Raw genomic sequence first — 13281 nt, 5'->3', positions numbered from 1 at the left:
GTAGGTTACATTACGTCTTACAACAAACGTTCTATCAACCTCTTGAGTTAAACCTATAGTATCACAGTATCACATGTAGAAATTTTATCTTCCCCTTAGTTTTCATGCCACACAGATGTTTTAAATGTTAACAAAAATAAACAAAAACCATGGGAAATATATCATCAGAAGGAATGAAGGTGAGCAAACCCATAGTTCCGGTGGAGCTTAGTCTACCTCTTCCATGTGTGATGTCGTCATCTCCTTCCAGGGGAGGCATTTCTTCAGTTACAGCAGCACTGGTATCATCCACAGTAGGATCATCCTCATCAATACCTAGACCAAGCTTGATCATTCTGTAGATCCTGTTAGCATGGGTCTGGGGATCTTCCAGACTGAAGCCGGAAGACAGGAGTGCAGTTTCATACAGCAAGATGACCAGATCCTTCACGGATTTGTCAGTCTTGTCAGCCTCTGCCTTTTGTCTTAAGGTTTCAATAACGGAGTGATCAGGATTTATCTCCAGGTGTTTCTTTGCTGCCATGTAACCCATTGTTGAGTTGTCTCTGGGGGCTTGAGCTTTCATGATTCTCTCCATGTTTGCTGTCCACCCATACGTGCTTGTGACAATACAGCATGGGGATGTCACCAATCAGTTTGACACAACCACCTTTTCAACCTTCTTCTCTAAAATATCTTTCATAATTTTGCAGAGGTTTTGTCTTTTTCTCTTCCTGTTTCTTCTTTTCCTCTTCATCTTCTGGAAGTTCCAGTCCTTCTTTGGTAACAGACACCAAGGTCTTGCCCTCAAATTCCTTCAGCTGTCGCACACAATACTCATCAATGGGCTCAATCATATAAATTACTTCTAAGCCATGCTTTCGGATTTGTTCCACAAAGGCTGAGTTAGCAACCTGGTCCTTGGTTTCACCTGTGATAAAATAGATGTGCTTCTGGTTTTCCTTCATTCTGGTGCAGTAGTCCATCAGAGAAACCATCTCATCCCCAGAAGCAGATGTGTAGTACCGCAACAGCTCTGAAAGCTTCTTCCAATTCTGAGAGTCTTCGGGAATTCCAAGCTTTATATTGTTTGAGAGCTGCTCATAAAACTTTTTGTAGTTCTCTTTATCTTCTGCTAGTTCAGTAAATAGTTCTAAGCATTTCTTGACCAAATTCTTCCTGATAACTTTCAGAATTTTGCTTTGTTGCAGCATTTCACGGGAAATATTTAGAGGGAGATCCTCAGAATCCACTACCCCTCGAATGAAATTCAGGTACTCAGGGATTAATTCCTCACAGTTATCCATGATAAAAACTCTGCGAACATACAACTTGATGTTGTTCTTTTTCTTTCTGTTTTCAAACAGATCAAAAGGAGCACGTCTTGGGACAAAAAGAAGGGCCCAGAATTCTAATTGTCCTTCAACAGAAAAATGCTTTACTGCCAAATGTTCTTCCCAATCGTTGGTTAAGCTCTTGTAGAACTCTCCATATTCTTCATTAGTAATGTCATCAAGATTTCTGGTCCAAATTGGCTTTGTTTTGTTTAGTTCTTCTTGATCAATGTACTTTTCCTTTATTTTCTTCTTTTTCTTCTTGTCACCATCCTTCTTCTCTTCTTCTTCTTCATCAGAACCAACATGTTCTATTTCAGGTTTGTCATCAGACTCCTTTTCCCCTTTTTCTTTCTCTTCCTCTTTCTCTTCCTTTTCTTCAGCCTCATCATCACTGACTTCCTTATCTCGTTCCTTCTCCACAAAGAGAGTAATGGGATAGCCAATAAACTGAGAATGCTTCTTCACAATCTTCTTTACTCTCCTTTCCTCCAAATACTCAGTTTGGTCTTCTTTCAGGTGCAAGATAACCTTTGTTCCATGACCCGTTGTTTCACCTGTGTCAGTCCTGACTGTGAAGGACCCCCCCAGCTGAGGACTCCCAGGCGTACTGCTCATCATCGTTATGCTTCATGATGACAGTCACTTTCTCAGAAACCAAATACGCAGAGTAAAAACCAACACCAAACTGGCCAATCATAGAGATGTCTGCACCAGCCTGCGAAGACTTCATGAAGGCTTTGGTGCCCGACTTAGCAATAGTGCCAAGGTTATTGATCAAGTCAGCCTTGGTCATTCCAATTCCAGTATCCACAATCGTCAGGGTTCCATCCTGTTTGTTGGGAATGAGATTGATGTGCAGCTCCTTCCCAGAGTCCAGTTTACTAGGGTATGTCAAGCTCTCATATCTGATTTTATCCAGAGCATCAGAGGAATTGGAGATGAGCTCCCTCAGAAAGATCTCTTTGTTCGAGTAAAAGGTATTGATGATCAAGGACATTAACTGGCCAATTTCTGCCTGAAAGGCAAAGGTCTCGACCTCCTCCTCCTCCATTGGCTGGTCTTGGGTCTGGGTTTCCTCAGGCCTCGTGGCTGAATGAGCACGCATGAGACGTGACACTCCGCACCAGGACACTGAAGCAACTTAAAGACATTTTTTATTCAACATCATGACGAGAATGTGTCGTTTATCAATCAACAGTCTGATTGGATAGTCTGTCTGTAGCAAAATTCTGTATTAGAATGTTCCAGTCACCATAGAACAGAAAAACTGAAAATAACTTGCTATCTAAACAGTCTCAAATCTGGTCCTTGAATTTTGCCCAGATTCACTCGAGCACTCTCTGGCAGGTGTGGTCTTGATGTAGCTAGACCCTGCTACCAGTGTGCATGTAACCCGTGGCCACTCCCCACTCCTCTGGCTCTCCTCTCCTAAACTTTGCTTCCCATCACTACTCAAAGCCTCTTGCCACTGCCCTAACCACTGGTGCTGCTGCTAGCATGGAGCATTTAGTATTTACTTTAAAGCCAGTGCTTGACAGAGCTCTGGCTTCTACCACCATAGGGAACGGAGCTTCTGCCTCCAAAATTTTCACTCTTCGTTTGTCTAAATGTTTAATATTGTTTGTGGTAATGTACATCAGCTTAGACTCCCATGGTTACTAAATTCATTGTCATCATCTCCACCACCATTCTCACCACCACAGCTGCCACCAAGGCCACCATGACCACCGACATCTCCTCCCTCACAAACATTGTCTCTACCAAAGCTGTCTCCAAGGTTATCACCAAACTGTCCAGAACCATTTCAACCTCCTTGGCATCTTTGTGTTCTTGTTCGTTCTGTGACCACTCAGTTTCTATTTCTGAAGAACCAGGCCATCCAGAGTCCGTCGCAGTCAGCAGCGAGTCCGGAAACAAAGCTCCTCATTGGCCCATGGCCTGGTTCAGCCATGATTTTTGTCACTTCTGTTTTCCTGTCCTAGGATCACAGGCAGCATTCTTCAGTGCCCCCTTTAACGCCGCCAGCGAAAGGTCTTTTTCAAGACCAGTGGGCACTTGATCTCAGAAAACCTTCTCCTGACACAGGTGTTATCACTTCCAAAACTCTTCCAACCAGCATGTGCAGAGAAAGTGACAGGCATCAAGGCCCCGGAGCGCTGGGAGCTTGGACCTCTCACTCCCATGCAGCTGGCAAAGGTTCCCCAGAGCTCTCTACGGCTCCTCAGATCTTAGAGAATCTTTCAAAGCTCCGTTCCCCCTACGAAATGCTTTGCAGATGGTCAGAATCTTCCAGAAATGTTGACATGACTGCAGTGAACAGACTTTAACAGTGCTTTCTTGGTTCTGTCCAAGGACAGAGCAGAGCAGAGCAGAGCAGATCACAGGGCATTTTGATCTCCTGATGCCCTGCTTACAGTAGGTTTATGTGTGGGCTTCAGCTCAGAATGTAGTGCGTCATAAGCTGAGAAACCCGTTTGCTAATAAAGTGATTGTCTATATAGAAAATCCCATGTGTCCTCAGAAAATAAAATCTCAAAGTGAATTTAGCAAAGTTGTAGAATTTGAGATCAACAAATAAAAGATTGTCTTTGAATGGTCTAGAGAAATAATCAATTAAAAACAAACAAACAAACAAACAAAACACCAGCTATGATTATTACAAAAATGTAGTAGTTACACTGGAATGGAACACAGCATTTACAAGAGCTATACGATGAGAATTCCATCATAAAACCAAAGATCTGAATTAGCAGATGTTTGTCCCTAAACTGATCAGCAAACAGATTCCTTTCAAAATCCTAGTAAAACAATTAAATGAAGTTATTCTATTTATATATTTATTAATTTATTTTTGGTTTTTCGAGACAGGGTTTCTCTGTGTAGCCCTGGCTGTCCTGGAACTCTGTAGACCAGGCTGGCCTCGAACTCAGAAATCTGCCTGCCTCTGCCTTCCGGGTGCTGGGATTAAAGGCGTGCGTCACCATGCCTGGCTGAAGTTATTCTAAAATTTATATTTTTAAAGAACACTGAAGAATTGCTAACATAATTTTGAAAATTGAAGGCAAAATGTAAGAAGAAACGCCTTTGTAGGTTTACTGCACAGCTACCAGTAACCAGTGCTATTTCCCTTGAAGGGTACTTGTGGGATTTTAAAAAGTAATGTCTCTTAAGGACTTAGGCGAGTCTCTTGCACACAAGTGCTTAACAAGTGTTCGTTATTAAGCCAAGATGTCACTGACTCTAGAGGGATGTAAAGCAAAGTGTTCACACACATAAGGACCAGTGTTAGAGCCAGAATTTTGCATACCCCACCTACATCCAATACAAAACTCAGTCTGTCCTGGTCAGGTTTCTTTTGTCAACTTGATACAAGCTAGAGTTATTTGGAAAGAGGAGCCTCAGTTGTGAGAATTCCTGCACCAGACTGTCTACAGGAAAGTCTGTAGAGCATTTTCAGTGATGAGTGATTGGTGTGACTGAGCCTACTGGGGATAATGATACTCCTGGGCTGGTGGTCCTGGGTGATATAAGAGAGCAGGCTGAGCAAGTCATGGGGAGCAAGCCAGTCAGCAGCACTCCTTCATGACCTTCAGTGCCTGCCTCCAGATTCCTGTCTTGGGTTCCTTCTCTGACTTCTTTAATGATGAGCTGTAATTTGCAAGATGAACTAAACCCTTTCCTCCCTAAGTAATTTTCAATCATGGGTATTTATCACATCACTAGAAACCCTACCAAGAGTCACGCCATTTACCAGCATGAACCAAAACGGAATTACCATACTAAGACTGTACTTGCATTCCCATTCGTTGAGTCTTATCTATGGACAACAGAAACCTGAGATCTCTTTAAAAATATATCATACCACAAATATTGCAATAATTTGTGATTCCAAGTGGCCTAACTACTCAATTATTTTTCCTTGCTATCTTTCTTGCTTGAAGGTCAACCTGATGGTTGTCCTTGACTCTGTCAGGAATGGGTCTCAGATATGTATTAAAGGATCAAAACTTTCCGTTTTGTAAAACACAAAATGCCTTGTCCACTTCTATAAATCATTCATTGCAAGTGTGAGCATTCCAACAAGCTTTCAACTAATAAGAACATCTTCATCTCTATGCCTGTGATGCTGGCCTTCCTGGGCCAGTGCTTGTCAGTCCTATACCTGAAGAGACGAGAAAGAGTTTAAATGGGTCTCCTCAATGCATTCCATGAAATATTGATTAAAGGTCTAGTTGAAATAAGTGTATTAATGTAGACTTAAAGCACTCAAGTGAGTTAAAACACCCCAAGGGGAACATTTCTACCAAGCAAGTGAGACAAAAATTGATAGATCAAAATGGTGAGAATGTTCCTGGGTACATGGCTCCTTTTTGCAATCTTACACAGCAAGACAGGACTTTTAACAAATGCCCCCAGTGATAAAAGCCTAGTTCCTGGAGGGAGGGCTGAGGTGGGAGAGAAGTCAAACTGATGCCAACAGGAGGCAAACAATGACAAAGAGCCTCACAGGGAAACTCAAAGGGAAAACCCACAAACCCCACTCCCCCTTTGTACTGGATTTCTGTCTCCATCTGGGCTTAAGAAGTACAAAATAAAGGCAGAAGGGTGCTATCAATTCTGCAGGAGCCATGGACCCCTCTCCCACTCCCTGTATTTAATCCCTCCACTGGCCTCCTCTGCCTTGTGCTCTGACTGTGATTTACCATGCTGCGAGAGTTCTAGAGCCAGAGCTAAGTGACCACAGGCAGAAACCTTTGAAAATCACCAGCCAAATAAGCCCTTCCTTCCCATCAGCTAGTTACTTCAGGGATTGTGTGACAGGAACAGACGTATTACTCACACGGAGACTACAGAGTGTCTAGACACAAGGGACAAAGGAATTCATACAGAACTTCCAATCCTTTCAGCTTTCTAGACGAGGAAACAGAAAACGATTGTCTAGAGACACACATTAAGCAACTGGCAAAGAAGAATCTGGAATCAGGATTCCTCAGTGTGTACTGCTGGCCCAGAACAGAGCTGATGGCACCCCACTTGTGAGAATTGGGAAGCGCGTGGGAGCTTCTTTGATTTCAGTACAATGTCTGTGGGGTGCCGCGGCTCTACTGACCAGGAAAATTAAACTTGTCGTGTGTTCGGGGCAGTCCTGGCAGGGATAGTTATCTTCCCAGTGATGCCAATGCAGTTCCCATGGACAGACATGGGTAACCCTCCTCCACCCTACCACTTTGATGTATGGCCATTCTATCTTGCAGCATTCATGTGCATTTACTGGTATCATCTGTGTGAACTCTCCTCCTACCTAAGTCCCCAAAATCCACGTCACTCCTTCTACAATACATGAGTGAATTTCCTTCGTTTAAGTTCCAGACAAAGTATGTGTGTGTATGTGTGTGTGTGTGTGTGTGTGTGTGTGAGAGAGAGAGAGAGAGAGAGAGAGAGAGAGAGAGAGAGAGAGAGAGAGAGATCCTCAGAGCTACAGCAGACCTTGAGCCCATGCCCCAACTTTAAACAACTATGGTAATTTTATGTATTTATATTTATTAATTTTTATTGATTCCTTGTGAATTTCATATCATGTACCCCAATGACACTCATTTCTCAGTCCTTCCATATCCACCCTTCACCATTGTGTCTCCCTCAACAAAAAAATAAGATCTTGTGTCAAGATGTGTCACACGGTACACCCTGTTGCTCGGACAGCTCTCCTTGCAAATGTACCCTACAGTGAGCCATTGGTCAGGTTCAAGGACACTGGCTTCTGCTACACTATTAATACTGGATCCCCACTCAGACTCCTCTCAGACATCCTGCTGTTTCACCGAATCATGGTGATCTCAGCAGCTCATAGGTAGGGTAGATGTTGGGGTGGCCCAGCTCAAAGCCCGGGACCTGGGTGTTAGCTGAATTGGTCAGCCCGCCTGCTTTCCTGCTTTGCTGAGGCGAGGGGCAGGGACAGCCTAGCACAGTGCAAGATGTGGCCTCAGGTTGCAGCCAGACTAGGGGCATTGGCATTGCCTTTTGGCCTTTGGAGGTAGCATGAGCCTCGGTGAGCAACACAGACCCTGGCTGAGATGGAACCCTGGACTCAGACTTGGCCACCCCAGCATGGGTCTGGATGTCACCTGGCCTCAGATGGCCATCCAAGCTCCTCATATCGGCCTGCACCTCACTGCCTCATGTCTCCAGCTCCATCTCTCTCTACAGTGTAGGAAACACTTGTCTCATTTTCTCTCCCATCTCTCTATGGCATATCCCCTCTTCCCACAGCTCTGTCATGGCATTGCTCGTTGTAGTAGTGCCTGCAGTGGGGCTCGGGTGGGGTGTGCTCTTGGTCTCCTCTGGTCAACACCCAGCCCAAACATGGTATTTCTTTCTTACCTTTTGTGTCTTTTTTAAAGAATATTGCAGATTTATTTTTGTTTCTACTGTAAACATTTCACTAGGTCTCAAACCTCTTCATCTACCAGCACCCCATTACTTGGAACAAATCATTTCCTATACCTAAAGCCCAGGACACATTCCAAATGACCATCAAAACCAGCACACTGTCCTCAGAGGCTACGAACTAGACACCTCTTACCCTTTGTTTTCTACTAGGTCTTCCTCCTTTATCCCACAGCTGTCAGCATCAGGAACAGGTCCCTGAAAACACAGTGGTGACTTTGGTCCTGAGAAAACAGAGTGTGCTAGTTAGCTTTCCTTAACACAATTTAGAGTCACCTAGGGAAAGAAAAAAATGGCCAAGTCTGTAAGAGATTATTTGATTGATGATTGATGTGTGAGGACCCAGCCCCCTGTGGGTGGCTCCATCTCTAGTCAATAATCTGGAATCCTCTGTGGTCTCTCCTTCCAGATTCCTGTTCTTAATTCTTTCCTCCATTTTTCTGTGATGGACTGTTAGCTAAAAATGTGGGCCAAGTAAAACTTTTCCTCTCTTAAGTTGCTTTTGGTTAGAATGTTTCATGATAGCAACAGAAAAGCTAACTAGAACAAAGGGCTATAAGTCCCACTTGATAATATGTACACTTGGGGGGGGGGAGATATAGAGCCTCGTGTTCACGAGCCGATTGTTTAGATGGCTTTAAATATTATTTAGATGCTGTGGTCTTGATTTAGAGGAATGTATATCTTAGATACCACAGGCAAGGAGTCCTTGGAAACACTCCTTCTGATAAAAACTCACTCAACTGTTACATAGAGGAATTAGACTCTAACCAGTTTAAGCCAGGCATCTGTTGTGTTTGATAGCTGGCTTCATCCTCAACTCTTTTCAAATGAAACAGAAACTCCAAGAGGTGATGGGGAGAAGATTGTGGAAAATAAGGACATTCGTTATAAATTGTTGACCAAAGGAAGCTATTGCTTTAAATCTGAAGGTGTCCATAATAATTAACCCTACCTCACCTCTAAACAGAGCTAACTTCTAAATGCTCACCAAGGGATGTGACGGGAACCTTACTCTCACATTACTGCGTTTCTTTACTCTGCTGTGAGTCAGCTGTTATCCACATTACTTAGTTTTCACATTCCTACCACTTAGTGGGATGCCCACCGCATGCCAGGGAGCAGAAGAGACCATAGAAGAACAAGAGGGAATCTTAGGATAGGAAGAAATAGACGAGGGACAGTTCGTGTAAACAGTGTAGTGAGAAGTACATGTGAGATTTCCCGCACAAACATCCTTGTCCTCCAGCGTGGACCAATATCATGTCGCTGTACTCTCAGTCTGGAATAGAAAAGAGAAAACTGTTCTTATCCTTCAGGAGGAAGTCCTCTCCAGATAAACACCCAAGGCAGGAGCAACCCTAGCCCATCTTCAGCCCCTACTGAACACAGATGCTGAAAATCTGCACATGGCCATGTTCCTGCCCATCTCTGAGAACCACAGAAGGAACAGGACACCCCTCAGGGTGCTCTGGATGTTGGGGAAGCAGGTCCTGGCATTCATCCTGTGTAGGCTGGATGGAACTGATCTGGCTGGCCAGGCCTGTACTCCATCAGATCACCGAGAGATACAAGAGGCCTTTCAAAGCAGTGACATAAATAAATCATACTACACACAATGGCAAAGGCAAGCTGGTAGATCAGTCTAAAGCTTTTAAAAACAAATTCAACCATTCTGTTCTATTAAAGCAATCTTGATGGTTTAAATGCTATAATTTGTAGAAAAAGATTATTGATTAAAAATGGTTCATAAGATACATTAATAAAACTAAAAAGAAAAAAACCCAAAGGAAAACGTAATTATGTACACTATCTATGCTGTATATAAGTATTTGATAATTCTATAAAACAGAATCCAAATGAATGCAAGTTACTTACCTATAAAAATTAGACTTTAGGACACACACACACATGTACACACACACACACACACACACACACACACACCAGATCTATTCCTCTCAGAAACTGATAGCTATTTGTGATTATGCTGAAATTTATTTCCTTTCTGACACAATTAAGGAGAACGTGGGTTAGAAATGCTGTAGCACCTGGGAGGCAGAACCACCAACTCCACATCTTTTGCATATATATGATGTATTTACAAAATAAAGTAATGTAAACTAGGTCATAAAGTCTTAATCAAATTTTAACTTGAAATCACGTAAGAAATTAGAAAATACCCATATACTTGGAATATATTCAGTAATCTGTGGGTCAAAAAAGAAATCATAATGGACTTAGAAATTTCAGTATGAGGGCTAGTTCTAGGGCTGGCAAGATGGGGAAAGCACTTTTGTAAGCCTGGCAGCCTGAGTTGGATCCCAGAATTCACATACAAATGGAAAGAGAGAACCCAACTCCACTGGGCTGCCCTCCGCTTTCTACACGGTCATTGTCTCTCTCTCTCTCTCTCTCTCTCTCTCTCTCTCTCTCTCTCTCTCTCTCTCNCACACACACACACACACACACACACACACTCACACATATACACATACACACACACACACTCACACACACACACGAAATAAATTTTTACAAATAATTTAAAAGAAATTAAGCATAGAGACTAAAAACAAACAAACGACTTCTAGTGCATGTGGGATATAGCCAGATAAGTTTTTAATTGGAAAAGTTATAGCCCTAAAGAAATATTTTAGTAAACAATAGAGGCCTTCCTTGTTCCCTTTAATTAGTTTGTTAATTGATTATATGCATATTTATATTGCAAACAAATCTGCCTCCCAGGTTCTACATTAGGAGTCTATAACTATCGCATCACACTTGGATCGTTTAATAATTTGCAGAGGTTTTTTTTCAAGTATTTAAAAATAAATTCTATGTTTTATGTCATGTTACTTATATATATTTTAATAAGGTACAGGGATTGAAAATATGACAATCATTTATTTTTTTTACCAATTATTGATATAATAATTGATAAAAAAAACCCAAGTGTTTGGTTTGGTTTATCTACTTTACTGTAGTGTCTTTTCAAAAAGGTATTTATTTATTTATTTATTTATTTATTTATTTATTTATTTTTAACTGTATGTATGTGGGTCCAGACACAGGAGTACACATTCTCATGGAAGCCAGAAGAGGACATTGTATTCCTCAGAGCTAGAACTACAGGCAGTTCTGAGATGCCTGATGTGGGTGCTAGGAATTGAACTTGGGTCCTCTGCAAAAGCAGTACCTGTTATCACCTGCCCAGCCTTTGGGTATGTCTTTTAAATGTACTACTTTATGTTCACCTTCATTAGATATTTCTTTTTACTTTTTGGAATGTATTTTTGTTTTCCTTTTCTAACTTGGGAAGTAGATTTGGTTTGCGTTAGTCCACTTCCTCATCACCCTATAATTATGCTACAGTCTCTAGAAATGTCTGTCCCGACTCACCAGCCTAGGGACTGAACAGCATGCCAGCTAGTTGAACTCAAAAAAACAGTGTTCATCAAAGATTTTTTTTTCCAAAAAGTTTTACTTTCCCAATATGACAAATGATATCAGAAGACCTAAAGAATATCATCTTTTTATACCCCCCCCACACAAATCTAAATTCAAAATACTTACCAGAAAAAACAAATAAGAAGGAAAAATATTCCACAGGAAATCATGCAAAAGCCTTAATACTTACAATGAAGAAACACAATTTAGTATTTCTAGCACAGTGAAGTACTATATCAGTGGGTCTAGCCACAGTGGTTCAAAGGAAGACGCATTGTCTCCAGCCTCCCCCTGAGCATGAAGGTGAGTTGGTTATTGGGTTCAGTCATCAACTCTGTAGATGGCTCATCCAGAATTTACTATGCACTCAATATACATTTACAAGGCAGGGATGGTATCAAGTGTAATATTCCCAACCTATGGGTTTTTAAATGATAAGATACAAGACTCACTAAAGCCGTGTAAAACTATCTTCCCCAGAAGACTTAGTCATTTCCCGTTATTTCTGAGAAATTTCCAGAAGTTCCTAAATAGTGTTAAGTTCCAAGCTATCAAAAAGGTGGTTTATTTCACATCACTAAATTGCCCAGTGACCCATCAGCTGTATCTACGAGAATAAAAACACACACTGCAGTGAGAACTCCAGTAGGACCAGTCATCACTTGCCATTTCAGCTTGTAACAGAGAGACAGTTCCCTAGAGGGTTCTCACTGAGGAAGAACATCCCCAGAGTTCGGTGGAGATGAGTTATTCTGACTAGAGGGTGATCTGCCACTGCCACTGAGGACTGGGTGCTGGGATTCTTGGTTTCAGCTCCATTGCTACATGCCCTTAAGTATCATGGTAAGTCCCCCTAACTGCTGTGGCACAGTACGGCCAGGTGTCAGGCTAATGCTATAAAGGCGCTGCAGCCACATGCCCCTCCTCCATCTCAGTGTATCATCATCCTTCAGTGTTCCCTGAGCCATGAGCTTCCTGTTCACGCACAGCAGAAGAGGCTGACCAGGACCTGGAGCTCTACAATGCCCAGATTGGTCCACCATGCCCAGGATGGCCTACAATGCCTTGTCTACTTCGCAACAGTAGGCATCTAATGCTGGTCTTATCATATTTTGTAAATCCAGATTTCACAGGGCAGAGAAACGCAACAGTGGAAGATCTAAGTCACCTGTCATAGCAAATCCAAACCATTTATTTAAGTGCTCTTACACATGGTTTACAGTGTTAAAAGAGCAAGGGGAACACAGGATTTCACAGCCAATTCTGGCATCCTGTGTTCACTAAGGAGCATAGAGCTTTCCGTACTTACAGTGGACTTTACATTATTCAACTTTTAGGTGATCTAAAAGTGATACATGTTGAATAGAAACCACATCTCCAATTGTGAAGTTGCATGTTTTCATGAACTAGTAATATACTGGCTGATATTTTCAGAACTGGGCAGCAGCAATGAGCCACACTCCCTAGTCGTCCATGGAATAAAGACAACTGCACAGACAACCCCTAGTCATCCATGAGAATGGAGACAACTCTACAGACCACTGTATTGCTAAACTAGGCTTTTAACAAAGGGTAGCTGCACTGAATATTCCAACTTACGATAGGTTTATTTGAATATAACACGCCACGAGTCCAGGACCACCTGTATCTTCAACATGGGTTCGAAAATTAAAATAAAAGAGGGTTATTACTTTTTGTCATCTAGTACTTTTCTTTAGCTTCTTGGTATGGTGTCTACCTTCACTGATTTCACTAGCATTCAAAGAAATCATTATGCAGGAAGGGAGGTTCATCTTTAAAGACCAGAAGTCTGTACTAGTGACGAAGCCAGATGAGCCGTCCACAACAAGCCAGGCTCCTTCCAAGCCTTGGTATTCTGTGATCCACTGAGTCTTGCTCCTCATTTAGCAGAGAAGTGGTCCAGGAGTTTTGGGGTTGGAGACCTCGCAGCCGTTTCCACAGATTCAGCAGCAGCAATTACATGGACTTTGATTGTTTCTATAGCTGAGAAACATCACTGAGATGAGTTTAAATTAATAATCTTCCCCTGATGTGTATCTGAGTATGC

General features: G+C 42.2%; 1 pseudogene across 1 annotated transcript; it reads right to left on the bottom strand.

The window, feature by feature from the left end:
- Nucleotides 1-207: 207 nt before the first annotated feature.
- On the bottom strand, nucleotides 208-2448 carry LOC110327747 (annotated as a pseudogene). The gene has a single exon (XR_002380845.2). The product of XR_002380845.2 is annotated as a heat shock protein HSP 90-alpha pseudogene (transcript).
- Between the last annotated feature and the right edge of the window lie 10833 nt (nucleotides 2449-13281).

This window comes from Mus pahari, chromosome 10 (genome assembly GCF_900095145.1).
Source record: "Mus pahari chromosome 10, PAHARI_EIJ_v1.1, whole genome shotgun sequence".
NCBI classification, from domain to species: Eukaryota; Metazoa; Chordata; class Mammalia; order Rodentia; family Muridae; genus Mus; species Mus pahari.
This window is presented reverse-complemented; position numbering and strand designations above follow the sequence as displayed.